The sequence below is a fragment of the Cydia strobilella genome, chromosome 4 (genome assembly GCF_947568885.1).
Source record: "Cydia strobilella chromosome 4, ilCydStro3.1, whole genome shotgun sequence".
NCBI lineage: Eukaryota > Metazoa > Arthropoda > Insecta > Lepidoptera > Tortricidae > Cydia > Cydia strobilella.
The window spans coordinates 10,808,488-10,835,254 of NC_086044.1; the positions used below are offsets into that span (position 1 = coordinate 10,808,488).

The 26,767-nt window shown below is 37.4% G+C and overlaps 1 long non-coding RNA gene across 1 annotated transcript; it reads left to right on the forward strand.

Annotated features, from left to right (window-relative positions):
* The first annotated feature begins 605 nt into the window (after nucleotides 1-605).
* LOC134741154 (uncharacterized) lies at nucleotides 606-24,560 on the forward strand. The gene is made up of 2 exons (XR_010127854.1): nucleotides 606-643; nucleotides 24,373-24,560. It is a non-coding gene; the product is annotated as an uncharacterized LOC134741154 (long non-coding RNA).
* Nucleotides 24,561-26,767: the final 2,207 nt, after the last annotated feature.

Consider the following 26,767-nt stretch of genomic DNA (forward strand, 5'->3'; position numbering starts at 1 on the left):
CACTTTTTAGGGTTCCGTACCCAAAGGGTAAAAACGGGACCCTATTACTAAGACTCCGCTGTCCGTCTGTCTGTCAACAGGCTGTATCTCATGAACCGTGATAGCTAGACAGTTGAAATTTTCACCGATGATGTATTTCTGTTGCCGCTATAACAACAAATACTAAAAACATAATAATATAAATATTTGAATGGGGCTCCCATACAACAAACGTGATTTTTTTGCTGTTTTTTTCCGTAATGGTACGGAACCCTTCGTGGGCGAGTCCGACTCGCACTTGGCCGATTTTTCATATTATTGTTAATCTTAGCTAAAAGTGACACAATAACCAAATTTAATTAATGTCCGCAGCAGACGGCACCAATATTTGATCGGATTAGTAAACTAAATAATATTGTTATTGTTTATTGTATTGTTAAATGAAAGTTTATTGTAGTCAAAGCTGACAAGAAATCGAACAGTATTATTATTGTGGATGTATCCATTATTTACAATTTCTCACCATTTAAAAACGCTTATCAAAACAGTACCTGTCATTACAACAGGATCTGAATGTCCGATCGACACGGAAAGGACTGCGGCCTACCATATACCAAACGGCTCCTTATACCTATACTCTGTATCTTTAGGTATTTAAATAAAAGTAAACAAACCGTCTTAAGCCAGTTGAGGGTAGATGATAACATCATATGATCAAATAAATTAAAAGTTATTGAAACAAATTCAATATTATCAAATAGACAAACTAATGACGAATTTAAAAAACAATTATTATTAGATTTTGTCATCTTTTGCGTATTTACGTGCTTTTTAATGAAGCAGCGAAGTGCCACAAAAATATAAATTAAATAAATAAATAAAGTTTTATTTCAGGCAACACGTACAGTTGTACACCCATATCAACATACAATTTAAAAGTTACAATGCCAAAAGGAATACTTAACTAAAAACAAAATACTTAAAATAAAAGTTAAACAATTAAAATAGTATTACACTATTTTTTGTTCCGTTTTGGTGCACGGAAAGCCAGTGCCTAAACATATGACAACTAATGTTGCGATACACCGACATAAGGAAGGTGTTTTGCGAGCGGCGCATCCCCTCCCAAAAAGAAGCAATACGCGCGCGTACCACTGCGAAGAAGTCAGGGATTCTGGCTTCCGCGAACATGGTGGAGGCACTGCAGGAACGCGAAAGCCCCATCAGTGTCCGGAATATATTATTATACTGCACGCGGATGGCGCTGTACGTTTTCCTGCTGTACCTAACCCACAGTTGACAAGTGTAGAAAGAGAGACAATGTGCATTAAATATGCACGTCTTTTTTTTAGCACCTCCGTCGGGAATTTCAACCCTCTTTAATTTAATTAATTAATTTTTTTTGTTTCTGTAACAAACTATTTTTATGTGTCGCGTAGAGCAGGCCTTGTTCTTTAAGATACATAACATTTTTTTATCCAGTGGATCAAACATTGACTTGCCGAGAGTCAGTAAGTTCAAGTAAGCTGCCTTAATAACCTTGGTAAATTAATAAATATTCAGGTTTGGAAAGTAGGAGTTACGTCTTTTAGGTATGAGTATGGAATACGGTGTTGCAAATAGGTTAAACTTAAGCGTCTATTACTATATTTTGTTATAGGTAATTAAGTCCGACTCACGTTTGACTGCACATTTCTAGTAGGTTTTCTTGTGATCTATGGGTAAAGATCTATTTTGTGTATTTTTTTTTAAATTTTCGACCCAGTAGTTTCGGAGATAAAGGGGGGGGGGGGGGGGAGAATGGTAATTGTTTGCCTATTTTCTTGAATTCTCATTTAACCCCCCCCCCCCCAAGTGGCCACCACGTTTAAAATTCATTTGTTTACGTTACATGTCCGTCTTTGGGTCACACACTTACATATGTATACCAAATTCCAGTAGTTTCGGAGAAAACAGACTGTGACAGACGGACAGACAGACAGACGCACGAGTGATCATATAATGGTTCCGTTTTTTCCCCTTTTGAGGTACGGAACCCTAAAAATGGATACATTTTTCGCAAAAATTGGGCTTACTGACCCTTGTATTGGCCTGCTCACAAAACCATGAAATACACGAGATGATATTTAGTCTCGCAGCACTTTGTTAACTACATCTGCCGCTTCCTTAGATTTATATTTAGACAAGGAATGCATTGAAAATTGTAAAAAAATTTGGTCACCTGAATATACATATGATTTTAGTATTTTCATCAAAACATCAAGCATTTACATTTAAAAAAGTGACATTTGATGAAGTGGAACTGCTGATGATGATCAGAATGGAACTCTTCATCGACACATAGTTCACGTTTGGCGATTTGTCCTCTTCGTTACGGACCCGGATCAAAACTTAGACCCTGACTTGGACCTGGACCCGGATCTGGACATGGAAATGGTCCCTAGACCTGGAACCAGCCCCGGACCCAGACCCGGACTCGAACCCGGACCCCGACTTGGACTCGGACCCGGACCGAAATTGGACCAACAAAAATCTTTCACCGGCATCTCACATTGAATTTTTTTTTCTTAAAAATTATTATAAACCAAGTGTAATACAAAAAATATGAAAATACGAGTATGAGGGTTTGTTTGCGTTTCGTTACTACTTTAGTTTATTATTTTAAGTGTTGCGTCATATTTTGCTACGGAACCCTAAAACACTGGTATGGGGAATGAATTGGGCATCATCTAGTTACCTGATAACCAGATTTTCCCATCAGTTTTTTTTTCTGAGCGCCGGAAGCTCTGTACTTGACCTTGAAAATGTCATACTGTCTCCCAATAGAAAACGGACTAATATTAGTCTAATATTATTAGTGCTTTGTCATAGCAACCCATACGATTTGACAGTTCGTGGACTAATAATATTAGTCTAATACCGATAGAGAAATGGACCTATGGTACATACTACTTTATAAGTACTATTGCGCCTACGGGGTCTATTTATATCCCAATAGGTAAGCGTCCTTATAGGCATTGTATATAATTAAACTTAGTATACCACCTATCTAGCTAGAAATCAGTTTGCACGAAAGTTGTTCCTACCTCTATTGATGATTGGTAGCTGACGGGTGTAATGGAAACCTCTACGTGTTTGATGACGCTCGGTTAGTTGCCCGCTGCGTGCTGCGTGCGACGTGGACAGTAGAACAATCGCCGGCCGGCGCCCGCCAGATTCCATCTCCGACTATTACATACGGCTCAAGTTTAGGATCGCTGGCAATGACAATTGTACAACGACAAATGCCAAATGAAAAGTTAGTGTATCGGGATGACATTACAAAAAGTCACGTGACTACATATTTTATACATTATTTTGGTTTCGATTCAAGTTTTCTATCAAATATTGTCATCTCGGCTAGGCCTTTTCGATGGGTGAATCGCATTTTTTCCCAGACAATAGAGAAGTATTTTTACCGATAAAAAATGTCTGGGTTTTATCCGGACGCTTTCTAAAACCCAACCCGGACGTTTCTCGGACGGATTCAATTTATGACATATTTGGGAAATTCTGTAAGAATTGCAGCCTTGCCGAAATTAAAAGACGAAGCCATTGAAGCTAAGTACTTACTCGTATATGGTATATTTAAATTAAATAATAACAAACTAGGATGAATGAGTGCTTTTGAAGAAGTTTTTTGCTGCGATTTCCGATATCGTCTTCGATTAAGTAAATCGTTAACGATATTAACATGCACTACCGATTAGTCGTTTCGATCGGTTTGTAACGACGTATTGTAAAGATAAATCGTACCATGAGTGAACCCCCTAAAACGTTTTATTCCCACCCTACATTATTTTCTTTACTTGTGTTTGTTTTTAAGTTTAAAGTAAACAAACATATTCATATTAATTTTCTCAAACATGCTATGTAATATTGATATTACGTTCTTTATATTAGGCTGGGAAGTATCACGTTTCAGGCGCGGCTAGACGAGAGGTCTGTAATGAAATTTCATACAAAGTTGCAGGCCTAGGCCGGGAAGTGGCTTTTTTTAATTTCTATTTCACATATAATTGTGGCACACCATCATGGCATTCAGCCATATTTTTTTTAACCTGACAGGCTCTATGGCACTATGGCCATTCGAGCGGTAGGACTGTGTGGGGGGATGGTAGCCTGGGGAAAATCCAGGACCCTTCCGCATCACACGAGACGGTTTTGCTACGCTGGAAGCTGGAATACTCCTAGTTTAAAAAAAAATCGATATTTGATTGATATAATATATAGTTGGTCAAGCAAATCTTGTTAGTAAATAAGAACAAAAAAAACTATACTCATCCTTTTCTTTTGGGTGTTAGTACTAGTGTAAGACAAAGATAGTATGATTCTCTCTGTCTATGTTTGAAATAAGACAGTCCTTTGACAAACTATATACCTATATTAAACGTTTGAGAAAAGCACTATACATACATCGGCGTGAAAACGGGTTGTCGGCCTCATAACTATTCGGCCATTCTATTCGACCGGCAACCCCTTCCTTCCCGGCCTCTGTAGTAATGTACTATTTATTGGTAGTATTTCATTACATGTCGACATTAAGATAAAATATATTACAAATGAAAGGTACACGGAAAGGACATGTTTAGTCACTTTTTTCTGAAAATGAGATTTTCATTTCAAAATGTCGAGCTCTTAATGAACTATTAGTTATATCTTTTGCTACCACTGTATAATATATTGTAGCGTTCGCTACATATTATATTTTTTTGCCATCTACCTGTGGTTGTTGGAACTTCTTCCATATCAACGTAGGTTGCGTATTTCTTCGGGTTTTTTTTGTTGTTTGTTGTGCGAGGGCTAGTGGGTTATCGTTAGCGCGGAATTCTCTTAGATGGCGCTCTAAAAAAACACATGGAACCTTTTTTGGACTGATATTTTCGATATTGGCAGGTTACAATTGCGTTGAATTTTGAATTTCAATTCTGATTCGGAAAGAAGAAATTTGTTTTCTTTGGGGGACTTCAGATGGATTTTGAGATTGACGTGGAAAGATCTGTTTGTGGTCCGCGAATATTTTTCAATTTTTTTCCTTGTTTTCGTCAAGTTAACCTTTTAATCGAGAGGAACGTTTTCTTCTGAAGTTGCCAATAATAACTTGGAGTGCGCTTTTCTTCCCGTCGTTCCGCGGCCTTGTTGGCCGTAGTTGCCTGCACCAGGAGCTTTTTAAGGCCACCGTCGAGCAGTGCTCCGGTGGTGCGTGGTGGCCGTATCAACAACGGGGCGCAGCCGCCGACGGGCAGTCGGCAGTGGATGGTCGTCGACCGGCGGTCAGGTATCAGACCCACGGAGGACACGAGCCCGCATACTGCGTGGTTCGGTAGGTCACGGTACAGCTTTGGTTGGCCGAACGTTTTTTGTGGAAAGGAACTAGCAAATTGTCATCGTCTACGGAGCTTGAATATTTTTTAACGTTATTGAATCGGTTCCCGTTTAATAACCCTATAATTGTTAATTGTTATTTTTTGTGCCATATTTCTTTTAATTCTGTAAAGCCGCTGTTATCCGTATTCCGCATTTCTTTATGGCATTTTCAAAATTCTAATTGCTCCTAATTGTCAGGCGAAACTAATATTCGGCATTAAATTTAGGCACCTATCACCCGTTGAAACAGCCATTATCGTCCATAATCTCCATCTCATTAATCCATTTCTTTCCTTCTACAGCTAAATTTATACGCCGTTATCTTTCGCACGTAATCAGTTCACGCCAGTGCGGAAAGCGGACCGTCAGAAAAATAATTTGTTTTGGTTTTATATTAATTTTTTAAATTCCATATGTAGATTTTTTTAGTGGTATTCGGAAGTGCTTTACAAATTATACGTGTTGTGCAGAAGTATTTGTTTTACTGCAATATGTAAGTAACACAATTTTATTTTAGTTAAAAAAGACCTGGTCACGGAGTTACCATACATTTTGACATGGTTCCAAATTTTTAAACCTCGATTACTCAAAATGTTACTAAAGTGACTAGACATGTCATGTCATTCCGTGTACCCTTCAAATAGTATTCTTATTATTAGAGCGTCTTACAACTTACAACTATGTAAAGATAAAGATAAGATAAAAATGTTTTTATTGCACAGAACGAATACAATTGTAGTACATAGTAAGTACATATTACAAGTTACTGAAAATAGTTGGTGCATAACTGACTTGACATTCGGAGGTTCCAGGAGATGTACTGGAGAATAACTGCCTATGGTCGTAGAACGCCTGCTCAAGAAGCCATTTTTTGAGCTTAGTCTTAAATATAGTTGCACTTGGTGCAGCAGTATGTCAGCCGGTAGGTGGTTGAGCACCTTACGACCCATGACGTTCGTAAGTTTTCTCGACTTTGCGAGTTTATGAGACACAAGAGGCAACTTTCCAGAGCGAGCGCTGCGGGTCGCTAACCTGCGCGTAGCCACATCATTGATCCCGGGTGTCGCATCTACCTCTTCTTAGTCACTGCCATTTGCAGGATTAAAAATGAAGGCAATGTTAAAATAACTAACGATTTAAAGACAAACACTTGCCTCTTGCGACTTGCACCACGCTCTAAGCTCCAAGGTATTGCTTACAATTCGTTTCCAACACGCAATCCCATATACACTTAGAGGTACATGGTACATCATTATTTCTAGTTGTTGATAGGTCCGCTAACTTACTGAAGATGTTAAGTGACACGTTCTGTTTTTATGCTAGAGGAAAAAATAACATTTCTGCGTTCATTATTTTTTTATCTATAAATGTACCCATGAAAAAACATGTTTCGCAGAAACTTCTTGTACAGTCTGCAATTAAATTTTATATTTTTTGCAAGAACGGACGCAGTTAAAAGTTAGTAATTTTGTAACAAATATCCATTCTAAAATCGTGTTTCAATGCGTAATAAATGCTTTAATGTTCAAATCAATCACTATCACAGCTTATTTGTCAAGCCTGGAGTCAAATCCGCGAATTAATAGCACGTCGATCGGTGCGGAGGTATCGACTATCGACGGATACGGCCTGTAAACACGTCGGCTGTATCGTAGCAATCTATTTATAATCGCGGCGACCACTGTGTGTTAAATGTCCGATGTTTACGAGCGGAGAACTACGCTAGAGCCTGGTGACTTATCGATGAACTGTCCGAACATTACAAAAGTAATCTATATATAATATGGGGCAATCAAATGAGGTTGTTTTAAAGGATTAACTTCTGGAGGCCACCATTTTTTATTGTAGAGAATGAGATACCTATATAAAAATATCATCTCATAGATATACATGTAGGTAAGCATAATTATTTAAAAGTAAAATAACTAAGTATTAAAACGCAGTCGACATATGTTTATAATCTGATTCGATTAATTTGATAGTAATGGCAAAATGCTTATTTTCAGGGGTAAATTCATGGAAAAGCAGTCATTATTTACATGATATATTTATGAGGACCCAAAAGGCAGTTTTGATTAGTGTACGTATTTGGCGTATGCCGTATCTGTGTTTTGTGCTCTGCACTTCAATAGTCACTTGTCAGTTGCAGTGCGAGTTGCAGTTATCGACATGATTGTTAGTGGAGGCACTAATCTCGCAGCGATTAGAGGCCGACGGCGGCGGCGCGGGCGCTCCGGCGCGCCGCGCACGTGCGACCGGTGAGTAAGCTCTACGCTACAGCATACTCTTATTTGTTTATACTAATCCCACAGACACAGACCCACGCCTCTTACTTCTGAACCAGCAAGGTTACAAATCCCTTGCTCTTTAGTACGAGCGCCTGCAAACGTAAGATGGTTGTAAACACACCGGTCCTTAGCGCAACTGTATCTACGCTGTCACACGAACCTAACCCAAGTAAACAAGCACTCGTAAGAATTTGTTGCTGAATTATTAGTAGTACAGTTTAATTGACCGCTACATTTACGTACATTGCTATTGTTGATATAATATATGCTTAGGCTGTCTGTTCAGACAGAACATAGTACTAGGGATAGAATTAAGCAACAGTCCTTTAATGGGTAACTTTGTATTATTTATCGGGAAACCCCTTTCATTCAAGTTTTGTTAATATATATACCTATTATATGTATAGGGAAAAATGTGATTTATTTTTGAATTTAACATTTTCGGATCTTTGAAAAAAAACCAGAGCTGAGTATCGTAAACCACCCAACTATAGTCCAAAAGCTCTTAACTATGGTCCAAAATTAACTCGAATATCTTCGTTCAGGTGTGGCTATTTGTACATTGTATATATTTTTGTTCTTTTATTGTGTTTGTAATCTGTCTTATGTACAATAAAGTTTTTACATACGTACATACTATTATTCAAATGTCGTATATCTATGGCAAGATATCTATAACAATAACTTAGGAAAAAAAACTGACAAATCCAAAAAGTACACTTACTATTTATACTAATTATGTATTGAACTTACTGACCATAGTTGTGGTAGGTACTGGACACTTGGGGGTTTTACGATAGCTATGTTTTAACGGGCAAATTTAGTTATTTCAACTTTATTGCACAAAAGAAAACTTTTCGTACAAAAGGCGGACTTAATTCCAAAAGGCTACCAGTCAACCTTAAGGCAAAAGAGAGAGATTGAGTTATCATAAGTACCTAAGCCAAAATACTTTTGTAACTAGATATTCTTCTTATTACCTTAGCATAACTAACACGTGCAGTTATATTTAAACTAAGCATTTAGGGTATTTAGTACCGTACTATTAAATATATTGTAATACTTTTTACAGTCGATACTCGATACCTTTCACGTCATAGTTATCAAAGTGCGATTTTGATTTAGTGGTGGGTCAGCCAGCTGTTCGGGACCGTTACAGTCAAAGCATCGTTTAAACTTACACAATGAGTGTAAGGTTCGTAGAAAAGGCAGTCTGCGCCCTCACCTGCGCGGTGTGCGCGCACGTGCGCATCTGGACTCGCAGGCGCAGCTCTAACGCCGGCTCTGTTGCAAAACTTCACACATTCGTTGTGTGTGCGTATTGCGCATATTTGCCGTGGTTTTTACAAGTTTTTGTTTACTTTGCAATGGTAGTATACTTAAACTGCTTTTCCCTTAAAACTTTGTAATCAACCTTTTAACTACTCGCTGGAGTAGATTTAGCATGTACTTTTTAAGCTTGACGACACAATTCCTTAATGTATGACTCATCGATAAGTATCTAGTTGCCCAATTTGTCCATATAGAAACTCCCTAATAAAGTAATGATAGAGTCGCCGTGCTTTTAAAACTTGTTAGAAAGCTCTCCACGACTCGGTAGTTGATGAATATGAAAACTTGTAAAAAAATAGTCAGCAGACTCATTTCTGTATTAAAATTATACATATGTATACCTATTTAGCTGCTTTTAATGGATATTTAGTGGTCTTAGTGGACGAGCTTATTAAGTTAGCACCATAGTATTCGATTGGCTACATTCCACAACCCTATATTGTTGGGTATATGAAACGGTCTAGTGTCATGGCCCAAAACTCAATTTAATCAATCCCTTTAGTAAATTACAGGCTTAGCAAAAAGCTTTGTAATAGAGCATGTGTGTTACCTGCGCGGGCGCGGGCGGTTCGCCACGCTCGTCGCATCACTGTTCCCGACCACCCTTTAGCCATGCTTACTGGCCCGGGCACTTTTCCATTAATTTCCATTAACCAATACCCATTTACATCCCCTAATGATTTTAAGATGATTCTTCTCTATTTAATTAGCTAACTAAATTTTAATAACAATATAATTAGGAAGAAAAAAATGTTGGTTGAATGAAAAAAAAATTGTTGTTAACAGTGGTGCTTTAAGATTGTTCCCATTATTAAACGATATCGTTATAACCGTTATGATTAAAAGTCACCCTTTACAGATTTATTTAGCATACATTATCGAGAACTTGAATTAAAAAACGTAACCTGTTATTATATATAGAACGATCCCCTCATTAGAGAACATTTCAATAATAGGTAAATAGTTCTCATGAAGCAGTCGGTTTCTGTTAATTTCTTCGTTTCAAGTTCTCAGGGGAGAGCGATTATAGATGGAGTCAACCCATTATACCCATTATTATAGCGATTGTGCATTACGGGAACAGACTACATAACCGATTGGCACTTACTGTTCACTACATACAATAAAATAAGTTGTCGGTACAGCAATTGCAACGTATTCGTAGCTATACCTATTATATTATACTTTCCCCTCACTAGCTCGGAAAGCCGTGTTTTACCCTTTAAAACAAGCGGGTAAAAACGCATTTTATCCACTAGTGGGGAAAGTAATTTGACCTTGAAGCGTGTTTAAGTAATAGCTTTTGACAGATAACAAACCAAAACGTAAAACGCTCATCATAATAACGGTTCGTTCGATATTAATTATCATTAAATAAATGGTTTGAGAATTTAATTTAAAAAAAAAAACGGCCAAGTGCAAGTCGAAGTCGCGTTCCAAGGGTTCCGTACATTACACAATTTTTAACAATGTAGCTATTTTTTATGTGAAACGTGAGATGTCTTGAAAAATCCGTAGGGGTCGAATCAAAAACTAAGTAATTAAATCCGACTCACGCTTGACTGCACATTTCTAATAGGGTTTCCTGTGATCTTTAGGTAAAGAGCTAGTTTGTATATTTTTTTTTCAAAATTTTAGTAGTGTCGGAGATAAAGGGGGGGGGGGGGATGGTAATTTTTTGGCTATTTTCTTAAATAACTTCTAAACTATGTAACACGATATAGTTTTATAAACTTTATTTTTTAATTTTCTTATTTACCCCCCAAAAGTGGCCCCAATGTTTAAAATTCATTTGTTTACGTTACATGTCCGTCTTTGGGTGACAAACTTACGTATATGTACCAAATTTCAACTTAATTGGTCCAGTAGTTTCGGAGAGTAAGGGGGAGAAGAAGCACATCATCTATCCACCCCAAATGTCAACCCCACCTGCACGCGCGTAATTGCGGCGGTTTACGACCGTGGTACCTCCTGCTAGATAACCGAAGGGGCACTGGCGACCGAGCAAATGGCGGCATAACCATTCAGTCCAGCTGAAGTTGAAGAGGCTACAGCGAGCCTTAGAGACTAAATATTTCCTAAAATATTTGGCGCAGAAGGAAATGGGAAACCACTGCGACTACATTCCCAAGAAAGTCACATGAGAGCACACGCAAATGAGACACGATCGCCCTGCGAACCGATTAGCGACCGGCGCCGTGCTGCGTCCGGGGCGCGCGGTGTGAAACAGGCTACCGGCCATGGCGGGGTAGGAGACCAGGCCCCTCATGGAAATTCTACAACTGGAAAATTCATCAAACTACGATGCCTTTAGACGATAGGAACTTGTAATGTGCGCGGTTTAAACCAACCTGGAAAACTTAAGGTGTTGGAACTAGAAGTAGTCAGAGTCGGTGTGAACATCTGTGGCCTAAGCGAAACCCACTGGAAAAGCAGCGGACATTTATTGACAGACCACCACGTTATTTACTTTTCTGGCAACGACATCAAGAGCAGCAACGGCGTGGCCTTTTTAATACCTTTGCATCTGAAGCAATGTGTGATGGGGTACGAGTCGGTAAGCGACCGGATTATCAGCATTAAGATAAAAGCTTCACCTATGAACATTGTTCAAGTATACGCCCCCATCTCTACCGCAAGTGATGGAGCAATCGAGAAGTTTTACTCCGAACTAGAATCCACAATAGCGAAGGTACCCAATAGAGAGTTATTGGTCATCCTGCGAGACTTAAACGTTAAAATTGGAGAAAACGCTCACCAGCTGGGCAAATGCGCGGGGAGATTTGGGCTCGTGAAACGGAATGAACGAGGTGAACGCTTACTACAATTCGTTTCTGAAAACGACCTGCTGATTGTGAATAGCCTTTTCCAACACCACCCTCGAAGGCTATACAATTGGATATCGCCTGATGGGAAAACTCGCAATCAAATAGATTACATTATGACTCGGTCGCGATGAAGATCATCTGTAACAAATGCCCATACGCTACCTGGGGCTGATTGCGGGTCTGACCACCAACTTTTGATTTGTAGGCTAAAGCTCAAGCTAACAGCAACTAGAACGATTAGAAAACGGAGGAAATTGGAGGTGAAGGATGTTCAGAGATTCCGTTGGATTGCCGAGTAGAACTGGTCACAATGGTCTGAAGCAGATTTTGCTAACGAAACACCCGGTGCACTATGGGACCGAGCTAAGACGCTCATTACTACAACTGTCACGAAATCCGCTCCACCAATTACAACTCACAAAAGACAGCACTGGATGACTGATGCCACTTTTGATCTTGTAGAAAAACGGCGGAAGATGAAAGCGGCGGGAGCTGATATTAAGGATCTTAATAAGATGTCTGCACAGATTCAACTTAAATGCAGACAAGATCACAACACCTACCTGCGCAATTTGTGTCATGAAATTGAGGCGCATGCAGACAGATATCAATCAAAAGACCTATATCACAAGATCCGCCTCATTACGAAAACGTTGCCGTCCAAAACCTGGGCCGTCGAAGATCAAAATGGCCTAGTAGTCACTGAACTGGACAAAATTTCGGAAGCTTGGAGGAATTATTGTCAGTCCTTGTTCAAGACCCTCAGTCGCGAAATTTCGCACCCACGGAACCTGCCAGGGACATGATCGAAGCGGATATTCTTGAGTCAGAAGTAAGAGCCGCTATCCAACATCTTAAGAATGGGAAGGCCACAGGGAAAGATGAAATCCCAATTGAAACTATACGAGCATTGGGAGAGCGTGGCGTGCATATCTTCCACATCATCTGCAACAAGATCTGGCTTACAGGCAAATGGCCCACTGAGTGGGCCCACACGGTCTTCATGCCCCTCCATAAAAAGGGTTCCACGAAGAAGTGTAGCAACTTTCGACTCATTGCTCAGATAACACACGCTAGCAAAATAATGTTACACATCATAAACGAGCGACTGAAAGCATATTTGTCCAGAGAAATTGCGCCAGAGCAAGCCGGATTTGTGAAAGGAAAAGGAACCCGCGAATAAATTCTTATCGTTCGCCAAGTCATCGAGAAGGTTCGGGAGTTCAACAAGCCGACATATATATGCTTTGTTGATTTCTCCAAAGCATTCGACTCCGTGAAATGGCCAACGTTGTGGAAATCATTACTGGACATGGGTACACCACAACACCTCGTACACCTGCTCAGGGAACTCTACGAAGGGGGAACAGCTTCAGTGCGGACAGATAACCTCCTCTCAGATAGTTTCCATTCAAGTGCGGGCGTGCGACAAGGATGCATAATCTCGCCTTTACTATTTAACGTCTACACCGAGCTTGTAATGCGAATCACTCTCGAAGACTGGACTGATGGAGTTGCGATTGGTGGATACAAAATTGCAAACTTGCGGTACGCAGATGATACCACCTTATTTGCCAGTAATGCTGACCTTATGGAGGAATTACTTTTCAAAATGGAGCGCATAAGCCTTACGTTTGGACTAAAGATAAACCGATCAAAGACCAAGATTATGATCGTGGACCGCGTCAATGGCAATTCGCCCAACGTGACACAGATTGCGAACTGTGACGTTTACCTCGGGGCTTTAATCTCAAACAGCGGAGGCTGCGTAGATGAAGTGAAACGACGCATGGCCATTACCAGAACTGCGATGGAGAAGTTAAAGAAAGTATGGAGGAATCGCAACATTACCAAAGTCAGACTCGTGCGAACACTTGCATTTCCTATTTTTCTTTACGCGGCAGAGACGTGGACAGTGCGCGAGTTGGAAAAGGGGAAGATGGATGCCCTGGAGATGTGGTGCTGGAGGAAGATGCTTGGGATATCGTGGACGGACTTCCGCACCAACGTGTCCATACTCCAGGAGCTCGGCATCACACAGCGTTTATCGACCGTATTACAGTCGCGTATACTACAGTACTTAGGACATGTCTCCAGGCGAGATAACGACTCCATAGAGCGACTGGTCGTACAAAGCAGAATGGAGGGAACCAGATCGCGCGGCAAATCACCTATGCGCTGGACTGACCAAATAAAGTCCGCAGTGGGAAACCGCGTATCTGGGTGTGCTAGACAGTCTGCCAACAGGGAGAGATGGCGGGAGATCGTGCGAAGAGCTGTGTCCGCCTCTACTACCGAAGCGGACGACCACGTGACCACGACCGCTCTGTCAAGAGCGATACGACAGAGAAGAAGTTTCGGAGAAAATAGGCTGTGACAGACGGACAGACAGACAGGCAGACAGACGCACGAGTGATCCTATAAGGGTTCCGTTTTTTCCTTTTGAGGTACGGAACCATAAAAATACCAAATTTAGATTTGTTTAATGATTTTAAGTCATAAACCTTAAAATTCCATAAGAAACATTTGTTTTTTTTTGTAATGGTGTTGAAAATAATTCTGAACGCACAAGTTGAGTCGATGCAATTTTAAAACGCATCGTCAGAAATGTCAACAATGTCAACAGAAATTTTACATAATGTTATAACATTACTGGACATGGTAGTATAGTATACTATATGATGATATTGATGAGTATAATTAACCTGATGATGATTATAATGTGTACAAATAAAGACTTATTTATTTATGAGCTGTTTATTTGCATGTTGCACTTTCCTTGCTATAGTGACTATAGTGAGGTGAAAAGTTTTGTGTTACACACGGGTGTTTGTTGTGTTTCGCTCGTGGTTCAACTATATAATCCTTTTGCTTGTTGGTGTTTCAATTCCACACTCGCGGGTAAAATACAACTTTGCACCCTTGTATAACAAATAACTATAAAATGTCTGTTGAATACATTAGGGTTCTTTGTTCTGAGTAGAGTTCGCGAAATAAATGTGTACCTATAGTGTGGTTACTAAGGCATTTTTTAAATTGGTCTGCCGTATTTTTTTACAAAGTACTCGTGGAGAAATGGCATGAAAGAGCCAGGTTTTGAAAGAGCCACTTGCATTATTTTGGTAGTTTTAGAACAGATTTGGTTGGCAATACTATTTTTAGGTGGCAACACTGATTTCCCGTCACCCACAAACATTTGCCTTTTGCATTTGAAACTAACAGACATCGAGTCAGTTTTTGCCATTCAAAAGTAAGTTTTTTGTTTCATTGAAGTTGTTTTTTGGTATTTTATTGTTAACAATTATAGGCCAGTGGATTATAGATTCAGTATTATTCAGTAGTAATATATATATATTGTTGTTATTTTGAAGTTTATATTTTTTGGGAGAACAATTCGTGAAAGAGCCGGATGAATGGGCATTCAAAAAGCCGGCTCTTTCATAACTGGTTCTTTCATAACCTTTAAATAGATTTTTGGAAATAAAATAAATTAAATAAATAAATATATATATATATATATTTTTTTTTTAATTAAATAAATTATTAATAACGTTGTTTAACATTATGGATAACGTTGGTATAAAAAACGAAAAAGACCTGAAAAATCGGTAATTAAAGAGGCAGTCGGTGAAGTTGCAGGAAAATTCTATAAATAATACTGCAGTAAAAAAAAGGTTGTTCGAAGCAAAAAATACTCGAAAACAAATACAAACAGTGATGATTGCACAGTTTGTAGCAAATCATATGAAAACAGTTTCAGTGCAAAATTTGTTTTCGTTGAGCTCATGAGTCTTGTGGCATTAAGGGGCAATTGATATTTTTGTAAGAAATGTTTCTAATTTTGATATAACAATAATATGTATTCCAGGTTCCTAACAATCTGATCTTTATATTTAATGAATAGATAGATATGTAAGCTCAGTTAGCAATATAATTTTTGAACTTCTTGAAGATTTAATGATGTTGGTTTTGATAGCAGATATTAGTTTTTATTTGATTTATTTTAGAGACTATTATTAATAATAAAAAAATCCGCTAATATGTTAGGTTATATAGTAGGTATATGTACCTATGACTGATTAATATGTTAAGTTTGTTGGATAACCCTCTGTACTCTATAAGTGACTTCATGGAATTGAATTTGTAATGTTATATGTAATTTTATTTATGATTCAAATGATTTATTGTATTTTAAAAATGACATTTACTTCTTTTGTGATATTTTATTTTGTTTGAGATTTAATGATGATTCTAAATTGCTAAGATTGACATCTATTTTTGACATGTTTTTGTTTATACATACTTATATGACGATCCTTATTGGGAGAGAAAATTATTTAAATTTATTTTGTATTTTTTAGTATGTAATGTTTGACGATCATGATAAGAAGATAAGCATAATTTTGACATTGATGCAAATTTATAGTGTAATTTTTATCCTGAAATAAATAAATCTAAATCTAGAATCTAAATCTAAGATTAAAGCGTTTAAAATGATTACTTAAAATGACTGATGAATTAGTTTTCTTAAAATTTTTAGTAATTACATGGAATAAATAATTCTGAATTTGAATTTTTGGATTTTGAATTACTTAAAAAAATTGTTAGAATTGTATTAGTTTTTTTTATGTCGCAAGTATTATTATTTTTGATAATTTTCATAAAATATTACGCGTTGTAATATGAATCGGCTCTTACAAAACTTGTAGCAGCTCTTTCAATACCGAATTGTGATGAAAGGGCCAGATGATACATTTTTTTGAAATGCATATGTCGTTAATTTTTATGTGCGAAATGATATACTCAAATAAATAAAGAATAATTTACAAAAAAAATTAGCATTTTTTTCATTGTAAGTAGTCTTTTTCCTCCGTAAAGAAAACTGGCTCTTTCATGCCACTCCTCCCCCTCTAAATAGATTTGATGCCCGCAAGTCGAAGTCGAATAATAAAATATGTGTAGGTACCTAAAGATTAGGCTCTATAAACACGTAGGTATAAAATATCATGCTTGACAATTCAAAAATTACGTATTTAGGTGATATTAAATTAATAATTACATGTTACTAAGTTTAGTTACATTTATTTAGTTAAGCTATTAGCCACATGCAAGTAAACTTTAATATAACTTTAGCTAGGTATGTGGTTAGCAAAGTGCAATTACCCGCCTCGTTGTCAATCGCGATAAAGGGGTGAGCACCGCGACAGTAAATAAAAGATAGAAAGTTAGCTTTATTACCATTACAAGAATAGATTGGAAAGAGCTTCTGTGCGCGATATCGGCGCGACGCGCACTCTCGCGTATGTCTAATTAGAATCCATCCATTTATACTAGTCTACTCACCTTCCCTTTATTCTGAACTAGCTGTTGCCCAACGACTTCGTCCACGTGAATTTATTTCACGAACTATACTTTCAACCCCTAATGGGCTGAATTTTCAAAGCACAAAAATTATTTTTGTTATTTCTAATGACTCTCTTCCTATTAACTTCAAATCCCTACTCAAATCCTTCCCGTTACAAGCTTTCAACCTCTTTTTAACCCTATTAGGGGGTGAATTTTCAAAAAACCTGAAATTCCTTTTCTCGTATTTTATGAAAATGTCATTACGAAGTTTCAAGGTCCTAGCTTAATATAAAACTTGATCCCTATACAAGCTTTCATCCCCTTTTTAACACCCTTAGGGGATAATATTTTTCAAAATTGCTTCTTATCTCTTGTACACTTTATAAATGCCACCTAATGTACTTTCTATCTCTTTCGTAGTTTCGGCTCTGCGTTGATGAATCAGTCAGTGAGGACACACGCATTTATATAAATAAAAGATAGATTGCTTGTGTTTACTAATTTACTATACTTGTCTGTCAATAATTAAATGATTACGCGACTTTAGTTTAATTATTATGTGTAATTAATACACATAATGATCTGTATGTATATAATTTCAGAATACACGATTAAAACTTATATTTTAATATAAATGTTGATTCTGCAGGAAGTGTGCAGGAACCCCTTAAGGGCCTTTTTTCAGAGCCATCGCTCATAATCAGATTGGATTCGAATTAGATTTGTGTTAGACAAACTGAATGCCACCCAGAGTTTGTAATGTAAATTATCCGCCAATATAATCTGTAATGATCTTTCTGTAATCTATAATATTAACTATTTTGTTTAGGTAAACATAACGTCCACTTTACACAACAAGATACCTATTTAAAAAGAAAAAGATTATTGCGGTAAATTTTGAGTATAAATACTCTTACATTGTTTACAGACGAAGAATCCATTGGGAACTTGTATATTGTATAAAGAAAATAGAATCCCATCAAAACTATTACATGAAATAATTTTTAAGAAAAAAACCGACTTCCATGTGGGATTGCAGTTCAAACCTAACCTAACCCACTTTTCTTGTAGCATTTCCGGGTCCGGGTCCGGGTCCCGGACCGGGTCCGGGTCTAAGTACGGGTTCAGGTTCAGGTTCAGGTCCAGAACCATGTCCAGATCCGGGTCCGGGTCCGTGTCCGGGTCCAAGTTCGGTCCGTGACCGAGTCCGAGTCGGGGTCCGGGTACGAGTCCGGGTCTGGGTCCTAGGCTGGTTACAGGTCTAGGGACCAGGGTCCATGTCCAGATCCGGGGCCGAGTCAGGGTCCAAGTTTGTGTCCGGGACCGTAACGAAGAGGACAAATCGCCAAATGTGAACTATGTGTCGTTGAAGAGTTCCATTCTGATCATTATCAGTAGTTCCGCTTCATCAAATGTCACTCTTTTAAATGCAAATGCTGGATTTGTTGATAAAAATACAAAAAACCGGCCAAGTGCGAGTCGGACTCCCGCACGAAGAGTTCCGTACCATTACGGAAAAAAACAGCAAAAAAATCACGTTTGTTGTATGGGAGCCCCATTTAAATATTTATATTATTCTGTTTTTAGTATTTGTTGTTATAGCGGCAACAGAAATACATCATCTGTGACAATTTCAACTGTCTAGCTATCACGGTTCATGAGATACAGCCTGGTGACAGACAGACAGACGGACAGACGGCTGTCCGTCTGTACGGACGGACAGACGGACAGCGGAGTCTTAGTAATAGGGTCCCGTTTTTACCGTTTTGTATAGGGTCTCTTTGGGTACGGAACCCTAAAAATCACTATATGTATGCCTTTCACATTTGAGGAGTTCCCTCAATTTTTCATGCATCCCATCATCAGAACTCGAGCTTGACAAAAAATGTGTCTTGAAAACCTAACTTGCTTAACAAACATAACGAAGAGGACAAATAGCCTAACGTGAACTTATGCGTCGTTGAAGAGTTCCATTCATCATCATAATCAGAAGTTCCACTTCATCAAATGTCACTTTTTTAATGTAAAAGCTTGATTGGTTGATGAAAATACTAAAATAACTATATGTATGCTTTTAACATTTGAGGAGTATGCTTTTAACAAAAACGGGACCAATCTGTATATACATATATATATCAAAAATAAGAATTTTCATAATCGGTCCAGAAATGACGGAGATATGAAAAAATAAAACAACCGAATCGATAACCTTCTTTTTGAGATTTGGAAGTCGGTTAAAAAGATGCAAAACTATCTTAATCTACATACCAAATTTCAACTAAACCGGTTCAGCGGTTATTAATTCCCCATACAAAATTCCATCCCCCTTTTCACCCCCCTAGGGGCTAAAAATATCAAGATTTTGAATTATTTTGTTGTTTGTGTACTAAGACTATCTTACATACCAAATTTCAGCTTCCTAGGATTTCAGGAAGTACCCTAAAGGTTTTGATGATCATCAGTGAGTGAGTGAGTGATTGAAGAAATCTGTTTTTTTTTAGATATGAATAAAATGTAAAGTATAAGGGCTATGTAATTGATGAATTTTTTATGCTCAATAAGTCCACTAATGACATCATATCCCGAGAATTTTGTTTATCTGGTATAATCCAAACCCAAGTTAAGAGGGTTAAAAAAACGACGAAGCGCTTCGAGAAAAGGTAGGTATAGTGCCCTTGCGCCTCGCTTTGCCTGTCTTGGATAGATCGTATTCTAATGAATTATATCTATCTAAATGCTAGGTATTGGAACATTATAAACTTAAGCTGTAGGCAGAGTTGGGTAAAAATTATCTATTTACGAATAACCGGGAAGATAACAAAATCATCTTTTATTTGAAATAACTAAATAATCCGTCACTTGTTATTTTGAATTTATCTAGATCAGTTTCATTTTTATTTAGATAAATTATATAAATTTTAAATAAAAGATGAATGTCAGTAGTACAGTGTGACGGTTTGACCCGACGTGACATTCTATAAATTTATTAAATATTATAAGCTTACTTCAATAACAAACGAGGTCAGTTATCTTCATCTAGATAATTTATCTAAATAAAAAGTTGTCAACGCACTATTTGTGATTGAATTTATCTTCGAATAAATTTATTTGAAATAATTATCTAGATAAAAAAGTATCTAGATAACGCCCAACTCTGGCTGTAGTTAGTTACTTCCGCAAATAAAGTTAAGTGAATCCTCGCGAGTAGCTTGGGCAGCGCAGGCCCGCGACGATAAGCGGGCGCGCCGCCCGCGCCGCCGCGCAAGCGCAGCGCTAAGTGACCCGATAGCCGCTGACGAGTCAATCGCGCCCACGCATGCACGCTACCCGCAAGCGCCAATCTGCTCAACAAATCGGCGTCCCCAGGAGGCGTATACAGATTTAAAAAAAACCGGCCAAGTGCGAGTCGGACTCGCGCACGAAGGGTTCCGTACCATTACGGAAAGAAACAGCAAAAAAAATCACGTTTGTTGTATGGGAGCCCCATTTAAATATTTATATTATTATGTTTTTAGGGTTCCGTACCCTATTACTAAGACTCCGCTGTCCGTCTGTCCGTCTCTCCGTCTGTCTGTCTGTCTGTCACCAGGCTGTATCTCATGAACCGTGATAGCTAGACAGTTGAAATTTTTACAGATGATGTATTTCTGTTGCCGCTATAACAACATATACTGAAAACAGAATAATATAAATATTTAAATTGGGCTCCCATACAACAAACGTGATTTTTTTTGCTGTTTTTTTCCGTAATGTTACGGAACCCTTCGTGCGCGAGTCCGACTCGCACTTGGCCGGTTTGTAGTATTTGTTGTTATAGCGGCAACAGAAATACATCATCTGTGAAAATTTCAACTGTCTAGATATCACGGTTCATGAGATACAGCCTGGTGACAGACAGACGGACGGACAGACGGACAGCGGAGTCTTAGTAATAGGGTCCCGTTTTTACCCTTTGGGTACGGAACCCTGAAAAAAACAAAGTATAGATTGCATTTAGCTCGGAGTCGTGTATTTGTGCGATAAGGATGCACAGAAATTAACATCAAATCATAATTATACTTATAAAATCTGCAATTGCCTCCAAAAGAAACTAACATACATTACAATTTTTAACCAACTTCAAAAACAGGAGGAGGTTATCAATTCGACCGTATTTTTGAGCCGATTTGGAATTATTATTTTTTGTTTGAATGTATACAGGGTGATCAATCCAAATGGGTGAGAAGGGAGAAGTCAGAAACTATAAGAAATAGCGACATCTGTTCTTAGGAACCATGGCTTCGATTTAAGATTTAATAATAATGACATTGAAACTTTTTTTTAACTCATACATAACCGGGAATCGAACCTGGTCAATATTCTTTATGTATTCGCGTGAATATTTGGATTGATCACCCTGTATAGGTCCTAGTTGGTCCCGTTTTTGTAAAAACCCAGTTTTGATGAAGGGATCCATTAGGAATCCAGGTAACTCCTTAAATCTTATAGGCATACATATATCGGTATTAGTATTTTCATCAACAAACCAAGCACTTTCATCCAAAACAGTACCATTTGATGAAGTGGAACTCCTGATGATGACCAGAACGGGACTCTTTAACATCACATATTTCAATTTTGGCGATTTAAGTCCTCTTCGTTATATTTGTTAAGCACACGTAAGTTTTGAAGGAACATTTGTCTAAGGTCTAGTTCTGATGATGGGTTCCATGAGGTCCAACCCCTCAAATCTTGATAGCTTATATCCAGACCTTGAAACTTGAAACTTACCCGAAGTGCAAAAATGTTTACCTATAGTGACAGTTTGGCCAGACAGATGAAAAACACTAAAAATGGAAAAATAAAATTAATCTTTAAAAAAAAGTAAAACCGACTTCAAACGGGAAAAAATAAAATATTATCTCGTTTTATATGCGCTAGCAAACGGATACGTTTGAAGTCGGTGCCAAGCTAAATAATAACAATAATTATTATTTTGTTCTTATCAAACTATACCAGGGTTGACATTAGGTTTAACGGCAACTTGACGCTTTTAAGTTTTGGCTTGGCACCGACTTCAAACGTATCAGTTTGCTAGCGCATATAAAACGAGATAATATTTTATTTTTTCCCGTTTGAAGTCGGTTTTACTTTTTTTTTAAAGATTAATTTTATGGATTGCACTGTCGAGAGTTAGGGTCAGCAATGCGCATGTGAGGTTCTGTGCTTACCATCAAATGGGCTAAAAACTTGTAGTCACCGACGGACTGACGGTGGCTCATAACACGTAAAAATACCTATGGACACTGTACAAATATGAAAACATTATTAGATACATAATTGTAAAAAATAGTTTTGCATAACGAATAATAGATATCGTTTATTTAATTCCTTATTGATCGCAGCATTCTAGAGAATAAACGCTATGCCATAGCAGGTCTCTATAAAATAATTAACAATCTTAGGGCTTCTTTTAGTCCTGTTTTGTGCACACAAAAGAGAAATGCAGGCGTGATTATATGTTAAATGCGTTTATGGCAGGAGCAAAGGAGCCGCCTCAGGCAGGCGTAGGAGCCTAATGCAGTGTCTGTGTCCGCGGATAGCTGCGCCCGCGGCTATCTGTGCGTCGCGCCTGCGCGCTACTACTCACACGGAATTGCAATCGATAATCCTTATTGACGTTGGTTAAAAGGACTCATTTAAAAGGCTTACTAATCAGAAACCATTTATTTACATGGGACATGTTAACACGGACTTATTCTAGAATTTAATGAAGTGATCGGATGAATTTAAAAGGGAAACTCGGGTAGGTACATCAGTAGTTAAAAACATTATTCATTGTAGTAGTAGTATTAGTAGAAACACCCAAATATTTCGAAATATGTTTTTCCGATTTTATTAACCACGATTTTCATAATCCCGATTTTTTAAAAGACCGAAATAGCAAAATTACGATTTTTATAAACACGATAGAATAAAATCACGAATGTGCTATTTCCGAATTCTTAAAGTCCGAAAAATCGTTGCCCGATCGGAAATAAAATAATTCGGTATTCAGAAACTCGGTCTTTTATAAGGTCGAAAAAATGAAATCCGTAATATTCAAATAAAGACTCGCGTTTTAGTAATTATTACGGGTGCCTGTCGTGCCGCATCACGTTAAATTCGGCACAAAATATTTTTGGCATAAAAATTCGGCAGAACTGCGACCCTCAAGAAAACGAACTGTCGCCAGAAAAGTGGGTTTGGTTAGAACTGCGTCCCTCAAGAAACGAACAGTCGCCAGAAAAGTGGGTTAGGTTAGGTTATAACTGCGACCCCGCAGTACACGAACTCTTGCCAGAAGTGGGTTAGGTTAGAACTGCGAACCCCAAGAAAACGAACTGTTGCCAGATGTGGGTTAGTTAGGTTAGAACTGCGACCCCCAAGAAAACGAACTGTTGCCAGAAAAGTGGGTTAGGTTAAGTTAGAACTGCGACCCCCACGAAAACGAACTGTTGCCAATTTAAAAATTGGGATATTTAAAATAGGAATCACGTGAATTCGGAATTATAAAACTCGGAATAAGGGCAATTAAGAATTCGTGATTTTAAAAATCGTAAATATTAAATTCGGCGTTTGTCACTGTCGGAATTCTTATAATCGGAATTATGTGGTTCGGAATTTAAAATTTCGGAACAATGGCAATTCGGAATTCGTGATTTCGAAAATTGTAATTGTTAAATTCGGTGTTTGTCACCATCGGAATTTTTATAATCGGAATTATGTGGTTCGGAATTTACAAAATTCGGCTTTTCGGGTTTTCAGAGATATAAATCTTCGTGATTTTCATCATTCGTACTTAATTACGACAGTCGGAATTTTGATGGGTCGAGCATTTAAAAATCAGAATGTAGCATATAAACTACTATTATGTGACTGCTACATAATGAAAGGCAGTAAAAAACGAGTGTAGGTTTATGAAACGAACGAAGTGAGAATCACACTAGTTTTTTAATGCCGAATTATGTAAAGTTACATACACTGCTTTATCTACACACATATTATAAACTTTCTATGATATATTCACTAACCTCATTTACAGCCGACATTGGGGCATAGTTGCTCTCTGGCGGAATTCGCGGATATCTTTATCGCACATTTTACACGAAACTGTTGCTAGAGCTACTTTTTACTTACAAACTATCTCTGCATCTTTAGGTATTTAAATAAAGGTAATCAAACAATTTGTACATTTTCGGGTAGTTATAACATTTATTGGTTATCCAACCAAATATAAAACCGCCTGGATCTGTCACCGAACAACCTGACTTTAACCTACATGATTTGATCATGTGATGTTATCATCTACCCTCAACTGACTTAAGGAGCCATTTGAGGGTAGATTTTGTTTACTTTTATTATACAATACAATACAATCATTTATTAATAAAATTAAAATTTTACACGTCATAGTAATTTACATTGCTATTCTAAATTACATTATTATTCACATACATTAAATTATTAAAATTACAATGCATTATTATAAATTCGGTACACAATTGTTAACCAAATGTTTATTATATATAATATTATAATGTTTTAAATATGCAGGACTCATGTGACATTCTATTCCTATCAGACATGGAGACTGTATAAAGGAGCCAAATCTCTATGTATGAAAAGTGTCCATCAAAAAACAGTAATTAGGCGGCGCCACCATACACCGAAATACTACCAAAAACAACCTACGTAATTTGGTCGGGTTATTTGTTCCCTTATATGGTTCATGTTATACTCATGTCCCAGAGCCTAACTAGCGCCACCGGAGAGATTAGGAACTATTATTTAAAGCTTAACGCGGTCACTTTTACAACAATTCTGCCATAAGAGATTGCGATCCTTTCTATACCATCCATACTATCAGAAGAATTCGTTTAACGAGTAAAAGGCAGCAGAGACTATTTAAATACCTAAAGATACAGAGTATAATTAAAAGATAAACTGCACGTCAAATGGCGGCAAAGAAAACTTTTTTCGCGCATGTCACGCATCCGTAGTTTTTTTAAATTCAGAGACAAACAAGAGTGGAGGTCGATTGCCATATCATTCGATACCAACTAACAAGCGAGATTTATCAAAATTGTATGCAATTGACATTTCATTTCGAATAAAACGTCATTTCGACTGATATTAGGATAGAGGTCAAAACAAATTTCTTTGTTTTTCAGAGATGTTCGAAATTTGAATGAAATAATATTATCGAAATCGATGTTATTATTTAGCAATAATAAAATTTTCACAGATGAAAAATTTGCTGTAACAAAACAGTTTATCTTAATGTAGGCCATTATTTACGGATTTTGAAGGCATCATAGAGGGTTTATGATATGTGTGTAGATAAACCAACATTACAACACGAAAACCGAACCCTTATACCTACTTCATATTATTAATTAACTTGTTTACAGTATAAAATATTTATTTATTTTCATTACTTCCACTAGTTTACTGGGTAGTTGGGTACCGTCTAGCACGAATTAAGTATGAAGGGTACAACATTCCTTTAATGTTTATTTGTCTAATTGTTAATTACTCAAATTAAAAATGTACCTATGTAATGAATGCTAAGAGAATAATGAAATAAATGCGGTCGGCATGCACGACTTAGATGTTTCACAACACAGTGATAGGTAAACTATTGTGCTAAAGTGCGCCGTACTTATTCATTAATTGAAAACCAACTGCAATAGATATCGCATGTGGCAATAGCGCCTCACCAAGCCATAATTATCTCGTCACAGGTCCGAGATCAATCAAACCATATCACGTTATGTGGGCCATTAATGACTATAAACAGTAATTACTTTAATTATTCCTGACAGTCTTTGTGTAAAGTCGTGAAGTCGCGGCACGGCGCCGAAGGTCGGAGTCTACGAGTATTATTGTAGGGAGAAAGGTTGATCAAATGCTCCCGTCAAAACCATCGTTGCAAAACTCCTACCTCGATTGTGTGCCTTTGAACACGAGTTAACGATACGAGTTCTAATTCTATAAATTCAATGTTCTGTACCGCTTCTTATTTATAATATGAATATTAGTTAGCAAGTTTACCCGGTACCTAATTAACAATAGAAACGATTTTTTTTAACCATTTTTTTTTTTCAATTTAAATATTTGATTTTTTCCTTAATTCCTGGTCATCTCTTTAGTGTTTGTTATGATGTTATGAAATTGAATAAGATATTACCTTGCTCCTACTAGGATTAAGATGTTTGCGTTACAAAATTACTTTGTATACTCTACGTACTTACATTTTAGACACGCTATTTCAGACGCAAAGCGATATATACCGCACAATGCACTCTGCAATATTTAGGAATTCTTTTTAAAGTAAGTACCTAATATATATCTAGGTAATATGTAGTATTATTTTTGTCCTTCTCCAATTTCAAAGTAGGTACAATACAATGGACTGTAGTTGGTAAGTATAGTTTGTCAAAGGACTGTCTCATTTCAAACATAGACAGAGATAATCATACTATCTTTGTCTTAAGTAGTACTAGCACCCAAAAGAAAAGGATGAGTGTAGTTTTTTTTGTTCTTATTTACTGACAAGATTTGCTT